Source organism: Phalacrocorax carbo, chromosome 13 (assembly GCF_963921805.1).
Source record: "Phalacrocorax carbo chromosome 13, bPhaCar2.1, whole genome shotgun sequence".
NCBI lineage: Eukaryota > Metazoa > Chordata > Aves > Suliformes > Phalacrocoracidae > Phalacrocorax > Phalacrocorax carbo.
This window is the reverse complement of record NC_087525.1, coordinates 18,572,652-18,595,288: the sequence shown is the minus strand read 5'-3', so window position 1 is coordinate 18,595,288 and position 22,637 is coordinate 18,572,652. Positions and strand designations below refer to the sequence as shown.

At 41.8% G+C, this 22,637-nt stretch overlaps 1 protein-coding gene across 2 annotated transcripts in view; it reads right to left on the bottom strand.

Annotated features, from left to right (window-relative positions):
* NDST2 (N-deacetylase and N-sulfotransferase 2) overlaps positions 1-22,637 on the bottom strand; it is a 136,558-nt gene that overhangs the window by 48,446 nt on the left and 65,475 nt on the right. The window contains exon 3 of one of the 2 annotated variants that reach the window (XM_064464971.1): positions 3,173-3,233. The exons of the other annotated variant lie outside the window; for it this stretch is intronic. The gene's annotated coding sequence lies outside the window, so the exon portion shown is untranslated. The remainder of the gene's footprint in view (positions 1-3,172; positions 3,234-22,637) is intronic. 2 annotated transcript variants of the gene reach the window in all.

The window sequence follows — 22,637 nt, the reverse complement described above, 5'->3', positions numbered from 1 at the left end:
GCCCTTCAGCTTTGTAATTAATTTTTTTTGTCTCTGTTCAGCTGTGCTCACATTTTTTATCTCACAGAAGATCTCCAAAGCCCACTTGGGGATAAAGTAAGCTTATATGGAGGAAAGAATAGTGAGGTTAGTAGGTACTGCTATGCAGGTTGCTAGCCTTACATAGTCTTTACCCTTAGTACTACCTACAATTTGAGACAGTTATTTCATTTTAGTATTCATCTTTAATACTCAACAGGCTCATCTTCAGGAATAGCCAAACCTTTAAAATTATGTCAACAGTAACTGGCAAAAATCCACCATTAACATGCCAGTACTCTTGAACTTCAGTCCAATAAACCAATTAAAACATTTTAAGACCAAATCCTGCCAAGCACTGGAATTCATCTCTGTTGCATAAATGTGGCATGATGTCATAAAGACACACCATCTAAGTAGACCAACATACTTTGTGGAGATGTTTCAATGATAGGACCTCACTGATATATCAGTGCCAGTTTCAGAAGAACTGGTTATAATAACCTGCACCAGACAGAAGATGAAGAACTGGTGACTGCAAATAAATACCTGGTGGACAAGTCCTTATTAGAACCAACTGGCAGAATGAAATAGACACAGTTAGGAACCAGAAAAACATAAAATGTAATGGAAGAGTGAAGGACTTATTTGTCCCTCTACTTCTGCTAAGACTGACTTGAGATATCTCACAGCAAAATAAAGGCGCTTAGGAAAATAAAGGTTTCTTGAAAAGTAAGCTGCAGGCATTTTGTGGCTCAATCTCTTACTTTTTCTGTAATTTAACTGTGGGATATTATTGGCACAGGCATCTCATTGCAGGAAACATAAAAACATTATTAGCCAATAAGGAAGTATTGCTAAGAATGAACTAATCATGGGTTAGCACAAGAAAAGCCCAAAGTCCACTTTTAAATTAGTAACAATAACTTAATAGTTCCCAATAACTCTACTTTTATGTACAGTGAAATGGGTTCTGCTTGGCCTAGCTGGCTATATATTCTACTGCACAGTCCCCCTCTCCACCTCCTACCATTTCCGCATTTCTGCTGTCTTTCCCCATTTCCTAGCCTTTGTATCAATGAAATCCAAGGTGCACTGGCAATTTACTGTGGCTGTACCTGAAATCAAACATTCTTCTCCCTTTGCTGATCTAGCCATGATGTCACATGAAGAATTCTGTTAATATTTTCACTCTCTCACTTACTATAAATATTTATCAATTTCTCATGTGACTATTACACCAAGTGTCTCTGGAATTACACAACATTTGAGCTGGACAGAATGCTAATATGGTCATTACATTCATTCTACTCAAACACAAATTTTTTTTTTAGTTTATTCTGTTTCTACTCTTGAGTTTGCAAAAGTAGCCCTGGCTTCTATTACCACCCTACTCCTTACAACAAAGTACTGCAAGTACAAAAACCTTTATCACGTGTTTAAAGTTATTTTTGCTCCTTTACTAGTCTCTGCAAATCACACCTGCAAAACTGACAACAAGAAGTTTAGAGGGGACAAGATTTACTATTTGAATCACACTGGAAGAATGATCTATGAAAACAGGGGCACACTAACTACTAGGTCCTACCTCTTCCCCATCACTCCAAAACCCTTTTATCCAACCAATGCCTGAGGACCCTTGTCTACATGTCTTCAGAAAACTCAGGTTTAGGGTTGAGAAAAAGAGAAAGCATAGAGTTGCACTGTGAGTGGGGCTGGGAAGGGGCTGCCAAAAGAAAGTGGGAGCTGCATGGAGACTGGCCCTGGTAGAAATCTTCCATTTGGGCAACAGTATCAAACTTATGGCTTCCCAGGAAAATTAAAGCTCAGCTTCCAGTTGATGGACAGAGGAAGTTTAGAGCTATAGCATCTGTAGAGCTCAAAGAGTCAGAAGGCCTTGTTTTAGCATGTCCACCTTTCCTCACCTCCTGAGTTTCTGTACACTGAACTCAGCATTAAGTACTAGCTCGCGCAATTTCCTTTTTATAAACCCAGTATACTTGCATAAGGAATGTGCCGTTCCATCCTCTCTTTTTTGCCCTCTGATTTTCTGCACAGCTGAAGCTGTAACAGTCTGCTTGTATAAAGCAATCTGAGATATCTATATACCTGAGAACACTCTTCAGGCATGAAGAAGTATTTCAACTAGATTTGTCCATCATACCCACAAAACCAAACCATCTCTGTTCTTTCCAAGCAAATAATCTAGGAACCTTCCAATGGAGGCAAGACTTGATCACATCATCCCTCTTCTACTCCAGTGACTGTAGGAACTTCCACTCTTAAGATGGGATTGGCCTTCTTGCAAGTATTGCAGCACCTGAAATCCATAGATGTCACAGGAGCCTGATTCTCTGCAAGTTTTGTGTCAGGCACCTAAACAGGACCAGTGCTTTTTTGCTACATTAAAGTGCAGTATTAAAACATATGCCCTAAATAAACTCCACAGGAATTACCTTCCCTCACTATTCATCCAGACAGAACAGAGGGGAAAAAAAGTAGGAACTCCTTTCCTTCAGCACAGAATTTAGACCAACCCAGTATTTCTATTTTTAATTACATCTATGATATTTCCTGTGGGTATAAGTCATGAATGCAGTTCCAGTATGCTGGGAGCAACATAAATATAGTAATTCCCAAAGGGATCTTATAGCTGTTATGCATGGGTCAGAGATTCCGTGAAATGCAAAATCTGACACGTTAAAAGCTTTTTAGCCCACATCCTTCCCTTCCCTTTCCTTTTCAAAGACAGAGTTAATGGATACTGAACAATGTTGCCCCAAATTTTGCCCACAAGGTATGGAAGTAGTAACTCAATTGAAATAAAGTAATATTCAGCTATAAGCAACCACCCGGTTCTATCTCACTCAGGAAATGCATCAGAAATTCCTTTTTCATCCAAATTAACTTATCTGCCACTTCATGCTGACAGCTGTGCAACTGAAGACAAGACACATGGAATTGTTTCCTCTGCAAATCATTCTAAGGATGGGAAGGAGGAGTGCAACTTCACACCGCAGCATACAAGTCTTGCTTCCTCCTGATTTCTTGCCTCTTATTTTCACGTGAGATCACTCAAAAGGAGTTAAGTAAGCTCTTCCCCTTACCAAATCTGATTATCAGCCCATAAAAATGCAAAAGATTCTGCACGTACCTCTGATCGCAGTCTGGTGAAGGAAAAACACTCATCAGCTGCTTCTCTCAGGAACAATGTTCTGTTTTAAAATAAATAAAAAAGACTTTAAACAGTGCTTCTCTCTCTCTTCTTCCCTAATGGTAGCCTCCATCAGTGTTCGTAAACATTTACTTAGCAGGAGCACCTTCGCTCTTCAGAACCAAGGTAATGATTACATTACACTAACCATGGCGTGAGGACAGAACGAGGCCATGACAACAGCCGTGCTGGCACTGACTAGACGATGACGTAGGGTTGCACTGCAGCAGACTCGGTTGTGCAAGAGTGAGAAAGAGTGGGGCGAGATGAGAAAGACAAGTGCGGGGGGGGGAAAAAACACCAACCAAAACCATCCAACAACCCAGGAACCTGGATTTAAAGGTAAACCACAAAGCAAAAAGAAAGTTCACAGAACACGCAAATATGCAGTATGAGCTGAGAGAATTGGACATGCCAGCATAGGCCTAATGGGATTTCTCACGTCTGTCCATTAATACCCTTGCCTTTGAAACAGCCAACAAAGCAAACTATAAGATGCTGCCTTCTTTAGTCTTAGCCACAGCTAAATCAGTTCAGTAAAACTTCAGTGGTGTGACAAAGTCTGTGTAATCTATTGCCAAAGCCTTAAAGAGTCAGGACCATTAGGTATACTGTGAAACAAACCCAAACCACCGAAGGACAGAGTTACACCCTTCCTCCACCCCTCTACCTGGCTAGCGATCACACAGAGGAAAGTACTTTGTGAAGCTAACTGAAGCTCGGGAAACTTCTGTGCAGGAGTAGCTTGCCAGTGAGAGTGCCTCAGCGGAGTCAGCGAAATCCCAAGGGAGGGCACAGATTAGAACAGGGTTGGGGCTAAAAGGCTAATTTTACTATACCTGTTGGACAGCCCCTAAAGGCTGCCCTTCCGCATCAGCCGTGTCTTAACTACACAAGTCCTCTCCGGTAGCTTTCCAGCTCACACAGACCTTGATTCAGCAAAATCTCTGACCTTTGAGTTTCCGATAATCTTTAATACCTCTACAGCCAATTAGTAAACAAGCAAGAACCACACTGTGCTGCCCATAAATATAACCGGTGCGCCCAGCTCCATGCCCTCCTCACAAATTTACAACAAGAGCAAAACTTTCTCTTTTCCTTTTTTCTGATTAGATGAAGATTAGTTTAGGAAAAAAGTACCTATCCTTCTTCAGCCTTCCTCAGTACACAACTCTGCTCCTTTATTTTGATCCATAATTCTTATGTTTCTCCACTAAACAGTTTGAGAAGGCAGAATGAGAAGCCCTGCACTCCTGGCCTCCACAGATCCCAAAACACCAGGGTAAACATCAAAACAGCCAGATGCAACAGCAAAGCAACTGAACTACAAAAGGGGTGAATGTTTGATGTCACTGTAAAAGGAATAGACAACTAAAGAAATGTTTTTCATAGAACTGTGACAATCCAGTAAAACCCACTGAGGAAAACAATCAAATTAGGAGGTTGCTTATTAGTAGAATTTATATGATGGCAGTGGATAGGACTCTCACATATCCACTACCTCCATGGTAGTTGTTACGACCCACACAAGCAGAAACACCAACATCCTACTAATGGAATTTAAGTTTCCCATAGGGGTTGGCTGTCCCCTGATGTTTCACTACAACATACCTTGCGCTTTCTGATGCGGACTATTACCGAAGTGGTGACTTGGACAAAGCTGGTCTAGTTGGTTTTACTTTCCAGAATACAGCAGACTTGAGAAAACCCAAAAGGATCAACAGATCACAAATGTGGCGGGGACACTCAAAGGGGAACATAAGCTACAAATGATTTTCTCTTCAGCTTTATAAATGCAACTCGCTCACACTTACAGAAGCTCAGAAACCGTTATATCAATGAGGTAAAGAAACTCCTGCTCTTTACAGTCCCATGGTTTTCCACTAAGACATGTCACAACTGATAGAAGTAGAAACACAATAGGGCAGGGTAAGAGAAGAGGCAGAATTTAACACCAGTTGAATAGGGTAGCAAGGAATTTAAACTGAATGCAATAATTCATATGTAGCCAGTGAAGAAACACGAAGAACAGAGTGACATTATCAAGCAGATAGATTTTTTCCATCAATAGAATATGACCGGAACTGGCCAAATCTGATTTCACTGCAAGGTTTATTTTAAAGAACCTTAAACTAAAGGAGTGGTTTAAAGCAACGGTAAAGGGATGCTGCTGCTGTCATTTCCACAGAAAGCCAAGTGAGGTGGCAAAAACCTTGCCTAACGATTTCCCATTTCCCTCCTCCATACATACTCATCTGCCTCTGTCGTCCATGAGAAGCAAACAGATCTGTATGTTTGGAAAGCCCTGAGCACAAAGTGCACGTTACCACCATTACCAACAGCTGCTAAGCACCACCTCCCAAATGATTATCAGAGAAGGCAACACCACATTTCATCTCTACTCATCAAAGCATTTACTAATGGAAATGAACCTCTGCCCAGCACACAAGCAATTCTGGAAAGACGTCATTAACTCTAGGAGCATCAAATCTTTTCCCATGTTTGCATTTAGTTTCAAATTTACCAGCTATAACAGCAAAGTGGGAACGCTCGGGAGCTTGTGCTGCAGCCATGGAGGCTCCTGCAGCGGCTCCCGTTAGCAGGGTGCATGCCGTATGGAGACTCAATAAGCAATGGCATTTGTATTGCTCACAGTTTTATTTCTTTAAACATCAGCCAAACTGGAAGTTTCACTTCACTTTTTACTTCACAAAAAAAGGCCAAACCCGAGCATAACAGATGCTGTCTGGAATGCTCAGGACATATACAAAAGCATGCGTGTGGTCTCCTTCACCATTATGAGATAAAACAGCTTTCAGGAAAATGAGAAGGGTGCTTAGTTTTTCTAAACATAAAAACGTTAATATTTACACTAATCAAATACAACAGGGTCCACTTAGTCAGAAAAACAGTATTCACATGGGAGCCCAACCAAGTAGAACTATTTTCCCATGAAGATCTTATCCTCAGTCTGGGCAAACAACCCAAGCCACGGTAGAAGACAACAGTTCTGCTCTATATGTCTGCAGAAATTACACCAAAGAAACACAGCAGTCCTTAGTCTTGTCAAATAAGGGGGGTCAACAAAACCACTACCATGGCTTTCTGGAGGGCAGTCTTTGGCCTGTTTGGGACGCTGGTTGACAGAGTCCCTGGGAGGCAGTCCTGAGGGCAAAGGGGTGCAGGAAGGCTGGGCACTCTTCAAGACGGAAACCTCAAAGGCGCAGCAGCAGGCTGTCCCCAAGTGCCACAAGACGAACCGCGGCCTGGCTGAAAAGGGAGCTTTTGCTGGGACTCAGGAAAAAAAACCAGAGTTTACCACTTTTGGAGGAAGGGGCAGGCAACTCAAGAAGAGTACAGGGATCTCGTTAGGTCATGCAGAGAGAAAAGCAGAAAGGCAAAAGCCCAGCTAGAACTCAGTCTGGCTGCTGTTGTAAGAGAAGAAAAAGGCAGAGCCACCTGAGGAAGGAGAAGCATCGATTCGATAATGTAAAGCAAATGTCTTAGCATGGTTCATCATTCAGCCAATGCCTACTTCAGATCTTGGATGTCCTCGTGTGGTATCACCCTGCCTGCACACAACAAAGGAAAGGATTCCTCCCTATAGGCCTGATCGTGGCGTGGCGGGCATGTGACCGAGACCCTGTCTGCCATCAGCACGGCTGTGCTTACATGCTGGCCCTGACTGCTCCAGCAGACCACCTTTAGAAAGGCCAGTGCAAGCAACGAAATGTTAAAACTGTAATGCTATCTGTCTTTGCCTCTGCCCTTTTCTCTCCTGCTATCATCTAGCTGTATGTCTCCCAACAAGCAAAAAAGCAAACCAACACCAATGAAAGCCAATGGGGAAAAAGATATCATTAACATCCTTCTTCCCAACGCTACAGCCTAGCAGCTAAAATCTCGCCATCTTTATGAGAATACAACTGTAAAAAAGGGGGGAATGAGTACAACTAAAACATTAGGAAAAGATCTCTACTCCTTCTCTTTTGCTTTCTGCTCTCATCACATGGGTAGGAAGGAAACAGCTTTCTCAGCTGATGAACTTCCATTGCTACAATTCTCTCTCTCCCCCCTTCTTTGTTTCTGACTGTTCCTCAATGAGAAAAGAATGGTATTGAATAGGGAAAAACTATGATTTATTAGACAGCTACATCTTAAAAAACTGTCAGTTTCCATCCTGCCACAGAGCCGCAGCCCTCTGACAGCAATGCTGTAATTAAGCTGATAGCACTGATCATTCTCTGAATTACTGGGTTAAAGTAGCAGCGCACTGCATTTAAACCTCTCACCCCATTCAGATCATTTAAACAATTCTGCTCAGGGCTTGTTTAGGCTAATCCTACCCAAAGCATTCAAAATTAAGAGCACCCAAAAGAACTAAAGACACCTGGTTTGGTACTAGTCTTTCCCTGGTCTTAGTAAACCGTGGCTCATAGAGACAAAGCAATGCCCTATCTCCCTTATACCAGTCATAAAGCCATCGTTATCTTAAGTAAAATAGCATTTAAAAGAAATAGCAAACAAGTAACGGGATTAATGAAAGGCAATCATGTGTAAGGTTTCCAGACAGCCTGAAAACACCTAGGAGCCCAAATCCCACAGGAATGAACTTAATGTCAACAGAAAGATATGCAAAGGCTTTGTGCCTAAACGGTGACCCCCAATTTACAGTGAAGTTGACAGCTACCATGGAGAATTTCAAAAGGAAGAGGGTCATTTATTCCTCTCATTTTATTCCTCCCTTAAATAAAGCAAATTAAGTCAGAAGCCTGCTGACTTTAAGTCCATGTAATTCCTTCTCTACATTTTTCATTTATCATTGTCAATATTTGATCTGGACAGTGTTGCCTCTTCAGGCTCCTTATGCTTGCTTTTATCTCTGTCTTATCATAAAGCGAAGGGCACTCTACATTGCAGAGAAGATTCCTCCAATATCTAAGACGATGGGGGGAACGACACCAAAATATAAATGGCTCCTTACTTAACCCCACAAACGTGCCTACAGTGTTATGAATTGGCAATTCCAAGTTATGATTCACCTCCACCAAGGAGCTAATTAAAACTAAAATTAACATCGCTCATTTTTTATAAATTGAAAAACCAATAAAGCCAATAATCTATACTCAAATAAAAGGTATAAAACACATGTTTAATATGACTGTAAAGACACAGTGCAATAAAGAAAATGGAGTTTTACCCATAATTCAGTTCTAACTTGAGGTTTAAACAGCTCTCCTTGTATGTGCTTTGAGGTTCATAGTAGTAACTTCCCATACGCCCAATAGGTGGCCATAGCATGGCTGGCTGTACGGAAAAGATACACAATGAGAAGAGATACTCCATCCAATAAACCAAATAAAAACTGCAGATACAGGGCTTCTTCCTGGATGCAAACACACAAAGCTGAATTAAATAAAAATCTGGAAAAATAAATAAGACATCTTGAAGCCAAATTGTGAAAGGGTAAGGCTTGTTAGCAGATTGGCTGTATCCGCACCTGTTTAATTAGGTGCATTTTGCCTTTTTCAGTAGGGGAGAGGAAGAAAATTGGCACACATGGAAACAGAAAACAGGTTAAAATAATTCATGCTTTCAGGGGGATGAGGGGAAAGAAGAAATCAAAACTTCTTACTCAATCACCTTTCACATGCTCAGCCAACACTCAGCCCAAAGTCAGCTTAGCCAATGATCAGAAACAGACACACATCTTCAGGATCTTTCCTCCACTTTGAGGTATGATAACTTACTTTCTCTTTCCACACAGTTTTCTCACGCTCCGCTCCTCACTGCTGCTGCTTTCCAAAATGCCTCTCTACCCAGCCACTGGTAGCAAAGGCTGCAGATACAGTCAGCTGGTGAGGAACGCACCAATGCAGAACACGCTCTTCCATCCTCCCTGGGGGTTCCCAACAGCTGAGGTTGGCTATATTAATGCCGAATTATCACCAAACTTTCCCACAAATGGAGATAGATACTTGAACCATCCACAGAAGTCTCCACTACCATATGACCTTGTTTGGAAGAATATTTAGATTCTCTATTTTAACTCTGCCTACCATCCTCTCTTCCTTTATATTTTGTGGGGTGCAGAAGTAAAACAACATGATACACAAATCAATTTTAAAAGACTATAAATGGTGCAGCTGCTTGATCCTATTTTTCATTTTGCCTGGAAAAAAAAGAAGTCTTTGCATGAACCAGTAATTCTCATTCTCCTTATTTTCCACAATGCTACAGATTGTGGCTACTGAAAGAGTAGCGCCAGAACAACGTGAGGAGTATCAATTCTTTCAATGCTACAGGTGCAAGGACTTGGCCACATCCTTTCACTTGGTATTTTGAAGTCAACAATCTGACTGTGGTTGAATTGTCAGGAAGAATGGCATCTGAAAAAAGGTACACATGATCAACGAACCCGAGCTCAAGGAACACTGTAAATACTTTGAGATCAGTAGTCAGAAAAGCCTGCAGATTCTCTAGGACACTGGGTTATGATCGGGGAGAAGTGTCAGTACTTACAGATTGACTCATGGAAGCACGACTAAAGCAGCTCCATGCGGCAATGTTTGAGAGTCGCTGACCCAGAAAGGCACTAAAGCAAAGCTGTACGTAACACTCCCAATGCCGGCACTCAGCTCCGCGCTCTGCTGCTGGAAGGAAAACACTGCACAGAGCTCCACAATTTCATAGTTCACATAAACACCTAAGGGAGCTTTTGTGCTTGAACTGAAATGAAAATTTCTACTTCCCTTCTTAATTTCTGTTCATACCTCAAGCTAAAAGCTCTCTGCTGCCTTCCTGCTTTCTCTTCCCCCGTCTTATTCTCCCTTTCACAGTGATTCTGAGTCAATCAGTGAATAAATTCCCTGTGCTTCCATGACTTTCCTGGCTTCACTGGAACACCAGCGAAGGCCCCCTTCCCACTCCTCTCTCATCCCAAGAGATTGAAGCATACACAACTTTCCCTGAGCATCATTTCGGAGTAAGGACACACTTGTGTTTGTAAGAGAGGCATCCAGCCAACTGGAGGTTTCTCTATGGCTTCACTAAGTGCAAAGCCTTTTAGACTTGTAGATTGAGCCAAAACCCTGACCTACCATGCCCTTGTGGGACCAACAATACTCTTCCACTACTTAAGAGAAAATACACAAACTGTCTGCTTAAAACGCATGCAACGTGGCAATTGAATATTATAACTGTATACTATCAAACAGTTTGATATACTATCAAATGGTGTTTCAGTAGAAGAAACACTGCAGGGTCTGGTGTGCAGTACAGATTTTAAGACTTTCAATCATTCTGCCCCACTTTAAGGCAGGTAGAAAAAAAATATGCAAAAGTAGAAGCTTCATTTTGAGCTTTAGACCACATTTACATGCCAGCGTGAGAATCTGATCTAATGCTTGTCACAACCACCGGAGGTATTTCCACTGAACTCAACAAGCACAGGGTCAGGATTTAAATTTATGTTGTGCCAGTATTTGTACATACATTTATGTATACAAACACCATGCTGTGCAGTATTATAATTATTTTTTGGCATGGAAATGTCTAAGCATTACACATGAATCACAGCAAAGGGTGGGGGTTTTTTTAATAATATTTAAAAACTTCTTTCTCCTTTGGGACCCAACCATAACGCATTCTTATCTCTGTAATAACATAAGATTTTCACCTCACTAATCTTCTCCCCTCCTCAATACAAAAAGAGAATTTGCAAAGCGGATGACTAACCAAACCCCTTATAGCTAAGGCTCACTCTGCTTAGGTATTTTGACACTCCTAAGCTATATTTTTCTACTCATTTTTTTGAAAATGCATGTTCCTTTTGTTTCAACAGATTTACAATTCACAAAGTCAGAGACAGTGCCCCATCTGAGTTACCTCATAAATCAGCAAAAACGTCAGGGGAAACTGACTTTTTTATCCTAGCAGTGCAAACAGAAATTGCCCTTGTCCAGCCTTATTTACCAGACCATCTTGCCGGTGAACTGCATAACCTCGCACTGCGTCCTGAACGCATCCGTGCTCCTGCGGACCTAGGCAGTTACAGATTATAGGGCTTTTCATGGGAAACACTTTTTTTTCTTATTCCTTCCCTTAGCTTAACTACCAGTCCAACCTGAACAGCATAAAACCAGACAAAAGGGAAATAATTTCCCAAATACCAACACTCATACCACTTTGTACCTCTGCCATCTCACCCTTGCCCAGACTTAAGTCTGACTCAACTGCCAGAAGAAAACCAGAGCTGTTTAAATACATTAGCATTTAAGTCCTGTGTCAACAGAATAATAGCAAAGGTCTCCCTAAAACAAGCTAAGTAAAATTTTTCTTATTTGCAGGACAGCAAAATGGAGGAACAGAGCACAAGCTTGGACACTTACCATGTCAGCAGCAAAATCAGGAGTGTGAGGTTGCAAGAACAGAGTTCAGAGGCTCCTAACCCATTGCCTTTTTGCCTCTGGAGCACTAATTTCTGCCTGCCCAGAGCACCCTGCTGACTTTTTGCGTCACATGGAGCACAGGCCAGACTGTGCAGTCTCTGAGGTTGTTGGCATAGCCAGGGCTGGGACCATGGGGCTCTCAAAGTTGTGTCTTCCAGGTGTCATCCTTTGTCACCACAAATATTAAATATCAAACGTTCGATACAGGGCACCTTCACGTGTTTACCAAAGGGAAAAGGCAGTCGCTTGATGCAAAAACAATCTTCCACTAAAAATCACTGTTCTTTCCTTTTTTCCTAGAACCTTCTTGTCAATTCCAGCTCAGCCTCAGTTATATCTTTTCACTACCAAAGAATGTCCCACACTGTGTCACAAAATCACGGAAAACATTTTTTTCCAGCAACAAGACAACTGATATCTTCTTACCAAGCAGAACAAGAATAGTTCTTCTAACAAAATCAGATTTTGCAAGTTATCAGAGCCATCTCTTCCCTGCTTCAATGGTGGCTGGATAACAGTTTTCTGTCCCTTTTGATGCCTTTTTTGTCTATCTCAGCTGGACTCAAGCTAGTAAGTTTCTCATTACTGAAATAACTATGCCAAGGTACTGGCAGATGGTCCTATGTTCCAAGCACATCTTCCCATTCCCTCCCTCCCAGAAGCCCTAATCTATACACAGTGTAATCGTCACAAAAACATATGCTCCCTGACAGAAAGCTTCCCTCCATTATCTCTGTTCTCTAGGGGATTGCCCCTGAAACCTCAGTGACATTAAGCAACTCCCTTCCTACGCAAGTCTCAGTTTCCTATATGCCTGAAAACACATTCACTAGGTCCTGGCCAAAGCACCTGTAATGAGACTTAAAGTCCTTGCTAATCTCTTCATAGTACTTTCCATAGCCTAGTCCATTACTAAGCAAAATGCACATGCACATATATATGCATATTAAAAAAAAAATATATATATGCCTCATATTTCTTACGTGTAATACTTTGCCAGTGCTTTATTTACAGGTCCCTCTAACAGTACAGAAGCCTTTCTCTTAGATGAAAAACCATATAGCATAATTTATTACATTGGTCACCAGTAAATCTCTTGTGCAGCACTTCCATTTAAATGCTGAGTGAGTCAGTCACTAATTGGGTATCTCATATATCTTAAAATAATCTGTTTCATCTACTGGCTCCCTCTCCCCCATCAATTTAACCAGATTATTGTGATTGATGAATTCATTAATACGGTCATTGTATCCCGAGAACGTAGCAACTTCTACAGAGAAAATTTCAGGAACGAAGAGCAAGTGTCTCCCTTTTGCACACAGATAGTTATGAGCGGAGGCATAAATGAATGCTGTCAGGTTCCCAGCTGTGGGGAGGGCAGCACAAAGGTTATTTCTAGACACCTAGGATCACTTTAGCTGGCTTTGCTGGAGCTCCTCAGAGAAGGCTAGGGGTATGATGGGCACAGACAGGCCACTATAATGTGAAGGGATGTTTTAGCTCTGCAAATGGACTCTGAACCTTCTGAAAAATAATTTCTTTCCAGAGGGAGAGAACATTTTATCGTCAGTTCTTCTCTGCATTTAACCCCAACAGTACCAAACATCTTTCCCCTGCTGCAGATAGGGGAAAACATTGACAGGAGGTAGAAAAGCCTCCCTTTAATCTTTGCTGCCTCCTTTTCAACTTCAAGCTGTACATCAACAACGTCAAAGTAAGACCTCCTCTCATATTGTGTAACACCTTAAATCACTCCTGATTGTTGTAGGGAATAACTTAAGCTTAGTAACTCCAAAATTACCTGCCTTACAAAAGGTGAAAGAGTTAAAAAGCACATTCATTTCTAGACTGAAACAAAACCTGATAGGTCAAATACAGGCAACGGTGGACAAGAAGAGAGAGTGAGAAACATTATTTAGCTAGGAGTAAAAATAACATAATTATGCTTCTGTAGCTTTTGTCATTCAGAAATAAAGGAGCCAAAGCAGTTGATAGTGCACCTTCCCAATCCAACCAAACAGTAAAGGACAGGAAAATAGAAGCACTTACCAGGGAAAAAAATAACTACAGGAAAGCATGCAACAGCACTGCTCAAGCACCCAGGAGCTGTGACCTGATATAAATGACCTCCACCTGTGCTTACTAGTTGGCTTAAATGGTATTCACAAATGAGACAATTCTGCCTTTAGCTGTAACTTCATATCTTTCTAAAAGCATCATAAACCAGATAAAAAATCATATTACTTAACAATATGGTAAGACACCAAATTCCTAGGGAGAAAACCTAGTCTCTACCTTTTGCTGTCTGTCAGAGCAACATCCAAGATGACACGGAGCATCTGAGGATCAAAAAGGCTCTCGGTGAGCATCTGTCAAGTGGAGAATTTGGATGAGGATTGCTTTGGGAGCATGGTCAGCCCTGTAAACAGCAGCAAGCAAACAGGAAAGGCTACTTGTTGGAGCAATGCACAATAGGCTTCCAGAAACTAAACACTCCCTACGTAATTAAAGCAATTTATTACAGTTATGTGGCTTCACACATTTGCAAATGCATTTCCTCCTTTTCAGTCTCGGAGTGATGTGCATATTCATGCAAACTGAAAGGAAATATGTAAACAGTTTTGAAAATACAAGAAGAAAGTGTGAGAACGGAACATTTGATATGGCATTATCTTGCAAATGCCTCCAGATTCCTCTCTGGTCACTGTGTGGGCAGCACATTCCCAGGGCAGAGAGCGGGGTGGGCGGGAGAAGGGGGACTGTAAAGCTATTCATGAATTGCATTTTGTCTTTTCCCACTGAGGTTCATTGGTGACCTACTGGAGCACTCGGGAGGAGAGAGGGCTTGTTCCTGCAGGAAACACAGGCACAAGGAACCTCCATTGCCCATTGCCCATCACGCTGGAGGGGGCCATGCCAAGGGAGCGTGGCCCTCTTGCCAACTCCCTGCCCACACAGGGCCTTTCAATTGCTCTGCTCGGGCTGCTCGCCCACTTTGCACTCTCTCATTCGGAGGTACCATACGCAATCATTCCAGAAGAAAGTCTATCCACCACAATGAAATTTTTGTAAACCGGGCAGTCCTTTCCGTAGCCCCTGCATAAATAAAAATATATTGTCTCCATCGCCTAGACTTCCCCTGACCCCACCGAAGTTCATAGATGTAAGCAACAGCTCCCTGAGACAGGTGAACTGAAGAGGACAGTGGAGGACCTGTGCTCATCACAGCTATGCTGACCAACAAGGCCTTGGGGTGCCCAGTGCTGGCAAAATAAAGTCTCCACGTGCTGCATCATACACCTAGCTGCTTTAAACACAGGAACCATCCTACATCTCCTTGCTATGGAAATTCCCCATCACACAGCACGTTATTTTTTCCAACTGCAGACACTGGTAGAAGTAGAAATGCAGCTTACTAGGAAAGGACTCTACCCAGGATTTTCCTCTCGACCATCCTCTGCCAGCAGATCCTCCTTCCCCCCATTCACCAGTACCCTCTGTAGTGCAGGGCAGCTCCATAAACCAAGGCAATGCCAGAAAGCAAGGCCTGTCTGGAGCTCTGAAGACAGGGATACATTTTGAAGCCATGGTATATAAAAAAATGTGCAGTTGCTGAAAAGTGATGATAAGCCCCAAGTACATTACTGGTGTAGGCTGGCTATGGACAGAACAGCACTGAATAGTGCCCACAAGGTAGGAGGTAAAGGAAGAGGGTGGAAAAAGCGGGAAACACAGATGGAGACTCTGGGTAACTGGTTTACTGCACAGCCCACCATTACTCCAGGTACCCCTTACAGCAGAGGGATGTGGAGATGACAGTGCTGTGGTCCAGCCCTGGCCCCTTTCAAAATGTTCTCCTTGGGAGAGGCACCAAGATGCACTCATGCACAGTAGCCTGTAAAAGCAGTAAGACGACTGAGGTCTTCTGAGTTCAGGGTTAATTTCTGTCCCATTTTTAGACTGGTAACATCTGGGGCTCAAGAGACTGATGTAGGATGAAGAATGATATAAAAGAGAGAGAAAATTACTCAGCCATGTAAGAAGAGAACGACATAACAAGCAAAACTGAAATGCAATAGAATGACAGAAGTCACTAGGCAGTGACCACAGTGGGCTGTAAACCAGAGTACATCACATTAATAGGTAGGAAAAGATTTGTCATATGCAGAGGATTACATAGAGTCTAATAAAAACATTCTGTATTAAGAGAAAAACATAACCCAATTCATATGGAAACAACTTTCAGGTTATACAAATCATGGTACAAAAAGCAGAACACAAATTCAGGAAAAATGGCATGTAACTGACATAAAGCAAACTGTCAGTAAAATCTGATAGAATCATAACCCTGGCAAAGAGCAAATATATCTATTTGAACTAATAAAATGTAACAGTAGGAAAATATTTTAAAGATTTGAAGTAGCAAACACTGTACTCTATAAAAGCAGGAACGGTGGCACAGTGAGTTTCTGATTAATAAACCTGACTTCGGTAGCTTGCACATGAGTTAAGGGTTTGGTTTTTGTGCAGCATTCATAGAGCATCCAGAACAGCTGGCACCTGATCTGTGATGAGGACTTTATGCACTTTGGCAATACAAACAAATGGTAATCCAAACAGTAATTTCATACATACGTATTCCCCTCAGAAAAATCGAATTAAGAAGAAGAAACATTATGATACATTATATTTAAGATTAATAAAAGCAAAGTACTAAACAGTGAAAATTTTAACCACTTATACTTTTTTTTAAACAGGTTAATAAATAAATTACTGACTCAAAAAAGGGGGAAAACTAGACAGCTTCATGAAGGCACGCTGTGTGCCTAATAAGTAGCGACAGTAAAAAACGCAGTAAAAACGCAAATGGTTATGTTGATGTATAAAGAATTAAAAGGTGAGTAGTACAATAACTAACGTGTTTTCTGCTGTGAAACACTTTATCCTAAAACAACAGAAAAACATAATGTAAGTAACATAACATAAGTAACGGATTGAAATTGCTAATTGAAAAAATAACATGAAGAAAAAAACATCTGAAGTCTGTTGGTTTTGTTTTCTTTTTCTTCTTCCCTTTTTTTTCTTAGTTTTTAAAAAAATCCAATGGGAGGTTTAAGAAGCATAGAAAAAAATCCAAAACAGTCAGGAGGAGAGACTGGACAGATTAAGTACTATTAATTTGGTTTCCTAATAAAATAACAAGGGAATACACAGTCAAATTTAGGGGAAACAACTGGATAATTTGAGATTATATAGTCTCACATCACACACAATTATCCAGTAGTGCTTACTATGGCATTAACACTGTTGTTAAGAAAACTATGAAACATTAATATTTATAATAAGCATATTTGAATTAATAACAATAAACATCAATCACAAAGCATATCCTGTTTCAAGGCACAACATAATAAAAATCTAGGAAAAGTGCAATATAATAATCTTCTACAGAATTTTTTTCTGAAACAATGAGAGCTACTGTTGGTAAGGGAAGAACTTTGAATCTTGATGGACAGATGCTCTGATCCACTATGGGCAATGGAGGAGACATACCAGTAGCAGTGTCTTCGGCAGGAAAAACATGTTGTAAATTGTATCACTGTAGCTACAGTGATAAAAAGTCTTATGAAGCATGCCACACAAACACAGAACAAGAGGAGCTTATAGCTTAAACTTAAGAAGAGATACAACAGAAAGATGTATAGGGCAAAGCTGCAACAGAAGGTAAGACAACAGCAATCAACTGGTCTAACTTTAATAAAGTCAAGGAGTGTTGGGTTTTTTTAGGTGTTTTGAATATTTCTAGAGACCTTCCTAAATATGAGGGGCAGAATGGGAGGATGACACTTTGATGATTTACAGGTACAGGACGGAAGCCATTATCATAGACCTGAGATAAAAGAAACTATATACTGCCACAAAAAGGAAGACACGTTTTTTTGACAAGATCTTACGTTTGCTGCTATATAAGTAGATCCTTTCACTTTAGGATCCCTTTCATCCCAAGAACCCATATTGGCCAGATAGTGACTGCCACCTCCCACTGTTCGTCCCGCAGCAAGTACGGGGAGACAGAAAAGAGACTTTTTGCTATGTGCCATGTGTTGTTTACCAGTACGGTGGGTGGCTGGTGTCAGGCAGCAACAGCTTTAAAAAACAAAAATCCCCCCAAGATACCACCAGCAAGAAAAGAAACACTAACCCTCTGCTCTCATATTTTCACCATTATAATAGTTTCAGCATCAAAAAGACGGTGATCTTGCAGGTAGTTTGTTCCACCTCTTCTGGCTACTTCTTCACCAGAAATGACTCAGCTGGTACAACATCTTCTGGTCTTAAGGTGCATCAAGGGCTAGCTCCAAGAGAGAAAGAGCAGGAGACCCCAGGGCACTTATTGGGTGCCATCCCAGCACATCTGAACATGTCGGGAGAGCTGTGTGCTGGTGACAAGGTCCATTGACAGTTCCAGGCAAGGAGAGTGGTCCAAGGGCCACCTGGGGGTCCAGTTAGAAGCAAAAGGAGATGGACCCAGACACAGGACAAGACAGAAAACATGCTATCTACAGCATAAGTTCATGATCCACGCAGGATACAACCCTAGAGACAGATGAGGAGACAGGCATACCTTCTATGACACTCAAGCCAGGACTGAAGGCCCAGGCCTGAGCTGGAGGGCAGTCCCTGGACCCCTGGGGACAGTGCACAGGTGGGGGTCCCGCATGAAGGTTCTCAGGGCACTGGTGCCCTCAGGGACTGATGCTTAGGCTGGTTTCTGCAACCTCCCAGTGCAAGGAAGTGCTGTGAACATCTGAAGGCACAGACAGATGACATGCCAAAGATATGGTATCGAGGGTGGTTTATATTCATACATTCTACTGTCCCCATGGGAATATACACAAAATCGCATATATTTGAGAGCAGTTTTCCTACTAATTATGTAAACATATTCCTGTTGAACAGTGGGGGGAACAAAAAATACTTTTTTCCCCACTTCAGCTGCACTAGAGTGCTCTCTTGTAATTGCTCTTCCAACCCATACTGGCCTCTTTATACCAGTGCAACCTCCACTCAGCTATATCTTAAACAGTCTGAAGGAGCATTGTGCCTCCAGCAATCACCATCCCAAGCATTCTTGAAAATACAGGCAGTACACCTGCATGCCCTCCTTCAATGCTCTGCTATTGTCTCTCACACCTCTTCAAAGATCAGGGAAGGGGGTCCTCACCTTCCAGAGGCGGCAGTCCTGGAAGGTCGAAGGAAGGAGAATAGTGAGGAGGTGTGACATGAGCAGGGAAAGCAAACCTAAACAGAAGACAAAATCTTCTGGACCAATTCCTTTCACATAAGCAGTGCTGGGCTTGTCTATTCCTATACACTTTAAAATTTCCTCTGTTTCACTGCTGCCAGTGCCCGCAGGGGTTGTGGTGTGAAGTGCTGCACTGTACCAGTTTCCCAGGCACAGCCATTACACCTGTATGCCAGTTTGAATGGGAGATACCCATTTTCCTCTTGCCTGGTATTTCCTTGCTTTAAAACACTTGACTAGCATGGTTCAAAATTTAAAACCAAACACATGCTTCTCTGCATGTTGGAGGAAAAATCCAGGCCCAAGAGTTTCATTACACACATTCAATACGGCCATGAAGAAGAATACTATGGATGCAGAAACATAACAGCCTTCTGTGATTCGCTGGGTTTTGACACATAAAACTGCCATAATTATTAAATTTTTGATTCAAAATCATATTCCTAGATCTTTTTTTTTTTGTCAAATAGCTTAAAAATTTAAAAGGACACAAAGGTGTTATCAATGTTCAGCCAACAGTTACAACACACTGACCTCTACCTTAACTCAACATGGCTTTAACTTCAAAGCCTGCTTAAAACTATTTAAATACCAACATCATTAAGCATAGCAGGCATGCCAAATACTCAAACAGAGCCAGCGTGCTTTACGTGAAACCCAGTCTTTGCACTTCCTCCCCCTTATTTCCCAGGCTAAACTTACCTCTCCTCCAGAGCGGGACTTTCCTGTCACACTTCTTCTGACAGAGGAGTGGTGATTTCCCTGCTCTCATCCTTGGACTACTGCTTTTATTTCCCAATCTCTCCTCCTTTTTACTAACTGCAAGGGAGGCTAAGCAGATAGCTGCACTGTGTCGAGCCACAGGCTTGCACCCTTACCCCAGGTGGCTCTGCAGGCACCTTCGCGATTGCTGGCAGCAGGAACTGAAGGCTGAACTGAAATCCAAGCATGTCTCTCCTGCTGTACACCCGGCGGAGGTGAATGGAGAGCTCTGCTGCCGCTGACTGAGCTGGGGGAGCTCAGGGGGGTTCATGCCTGACTGCACCTGCTTGTGCCCTTTTAAAGGCTGTGATGCTACTGATGTTACTTTGAATAAGCAGCGTGTAAGGAATCTGCAAGTATTACCTACAGAAAGGCCAAAACAATACAGGAACTTCTGCAATTGTTCACAAAATTAACCAGGTACAAAGCTATTATAAAAGGCTCTGTCTCAGAAGGTGACAGGCAAGTGGTGGAAAAGCCTGGACCACTAAAGCCCTTCAACAGAGACTTTCCAGAACTTTCCAGCATCTTTTTCACTATATTTGTTACTGATCGTACATCTTGATCGACACTGAAGCAAAAACACCACATCAAGAAAATGATCTGCAATCAGCAATGGTTATAAGGAAATGCTGTAGCTGAACCAATGTCAAAAAGAGTTTAACTGCTTAACTATCAAATGCTTAGCATACTTTAGAAGTAAGGCAAAACCTTCAACTCAGTTCCTCAGTCATCACTCAAAGGCTGCCGTTAGTAACATCTGGATCTCAGGAACATTCAGGAATAGGTACTGTTGATATCCACCAAAAAAAAAAATGTCACTAGCCTGAAAAATGCCCAAGGGGTAAAATTGCAACAGCTCATTTAAGATGCAGCTACGAGGCTGCACAATCAAGAGCGCAATCCCAGAGGAACAATCTTCACAGTTCTTCACAGGAATAATTTTTTTAACTCTCCTCCTTTCTGTCTCTTAAGCATCCTGGGTGTGGTTATGATACCAGACTAGTACTAATCACTGTGTTTTATGAGTCATTCTCCTCCTGGACCTTAATTCTGTGACCCAAACACTTTTAGTCACTCCTGAACACCAGAGCATGGACAGATACACCATTCACTGAGACCCTTTATTCCAGACTGCTGGACTCCAAGGCACAGTCTTTTAATCAAATTATTCTTAAGGCTTATGTCAAGTGGCAAATGCATCAAATTCTTGGCTCCAACAAAACCAAAACAACTCCCTCCAACATATACCTTCCAGGGTAAAATTTTCAGAATTGTCATTTACCTAAAAGCCACAGACCTTGCACTTCTAAGTAATAACTTGCTTTTAATAATATTACCCTTGAACATGATTTTCTGTAAGTGGGGGAAAAAAAGAAGGAATATGGTATGAAGAGTCTGTGAGCACATGGGGAAATCTGTGTTCTGTGCTCACAAATTAACCAGTACTTGGCACAGGTATTGCATTTTTCCATCACAGGTTGTACTCCCTGCCTCCAAAGTAATATATTTTAGTCCTATTTACAAAGGGTTCATACAGTAAATCGAAATTTAGACGTCCTTAAACTTATGCACCAACCAAGGACTTTATTTACAGCCACTTTCTCCACCCCCTTCCCGAAGTAACTTTTAGCCTCTGAGTGAGGTCATTCTCCACTAGTTTGCAGTGATCTGGTTTACATTCTGGATACTCGCTGTGAAACCTCAGAGGAGCTGGGGGATACACAGGGAGTAAAAGCTGGATATAAGAGACCACTCCAGCGCAAATATCCCAGATCAATTACCAATATAGATCCATTGCATTAAAAGCCTCCTGTTTCTGAACCCTTCCTAAAAGCTCCATTGAGCACACAGTCCTACTGTATGTAATGACGGGATGAATTAAAAAATGGTAAGAGGAAGAAGAAGAAAAGAAGAATCCTAAACATAAGGAGTTTACCTAAGGAAAGGTAAACATGTTCAAAGAAACAATCACAACCACAGTAACACCTACAGACTCAAGCTGGAATTCAGGTACAGAAGGTACCTGATCTACAAATCATTGAGAAGTCTTGGCTGCTACAGTCAGTCTTAACGTGCCAAAGCTTTCCATAACAGCAAAGCTTTCCTTAGCATCATCAGAAAGCTTTGAGTACTAGCTCATCTTGCAGCTGTAGGACGTATCTTCTCTCAAAACCTGGAAGACACATTTTTGATGAGGAAGGATAAGGCCCCCAGGACTTGTATATGTTCAGACGGTCTTTCTATCACTTCACTGTGGAATACTCTCAAGCACTTTCATAGATCACAGTTGAAATCTGGTTTCCCCTCTCTCTGACATGCTCCTATCCCCACAACTCACTGTCAAAACTATTACTTTGGCAAGAAACTTTCAATATATCACTACAGGGATAATCTCCTTTTACCTTCCACTATCACACTTGAGTGCAGAGGGCTCAGCTTGGCTAAAAGCTCAAAGGGCATGAATAATGTAAGAGGACTCCACTTTGAGGACCATTAATGCCTCAGAAAGCCCTTACTGGATCTCTCACCAGCTCTCACTTGCTGTATCTTTAATTTCCTTTAAGCGTTACAGTACCAGCACTAAATCAATCTCAAATCTCTCGCATCTAGCACCTCCCCACCAGCAGTGCAGCCAACAGACTACAGGGACCTAGGAGTCGAAGGGGGCCAGGAGGGGAGTGGCCCCCGCAGCCTCCTGCACCTTCCCAGCCTGTTGTCAATTGCTCCTCAGCTTCTTTAACTTTTGCCTTCAGCACTGAAATATTACATCCTTGGTTTAAGTAAAATCACTTCAACTGCCTTTGAGTTATATAAAGACCTAACAAATGCAAGAAATAGTTTTAATATTTTTAAAAAGTACTTTTTGCTTTCAAGGATGGCTGAA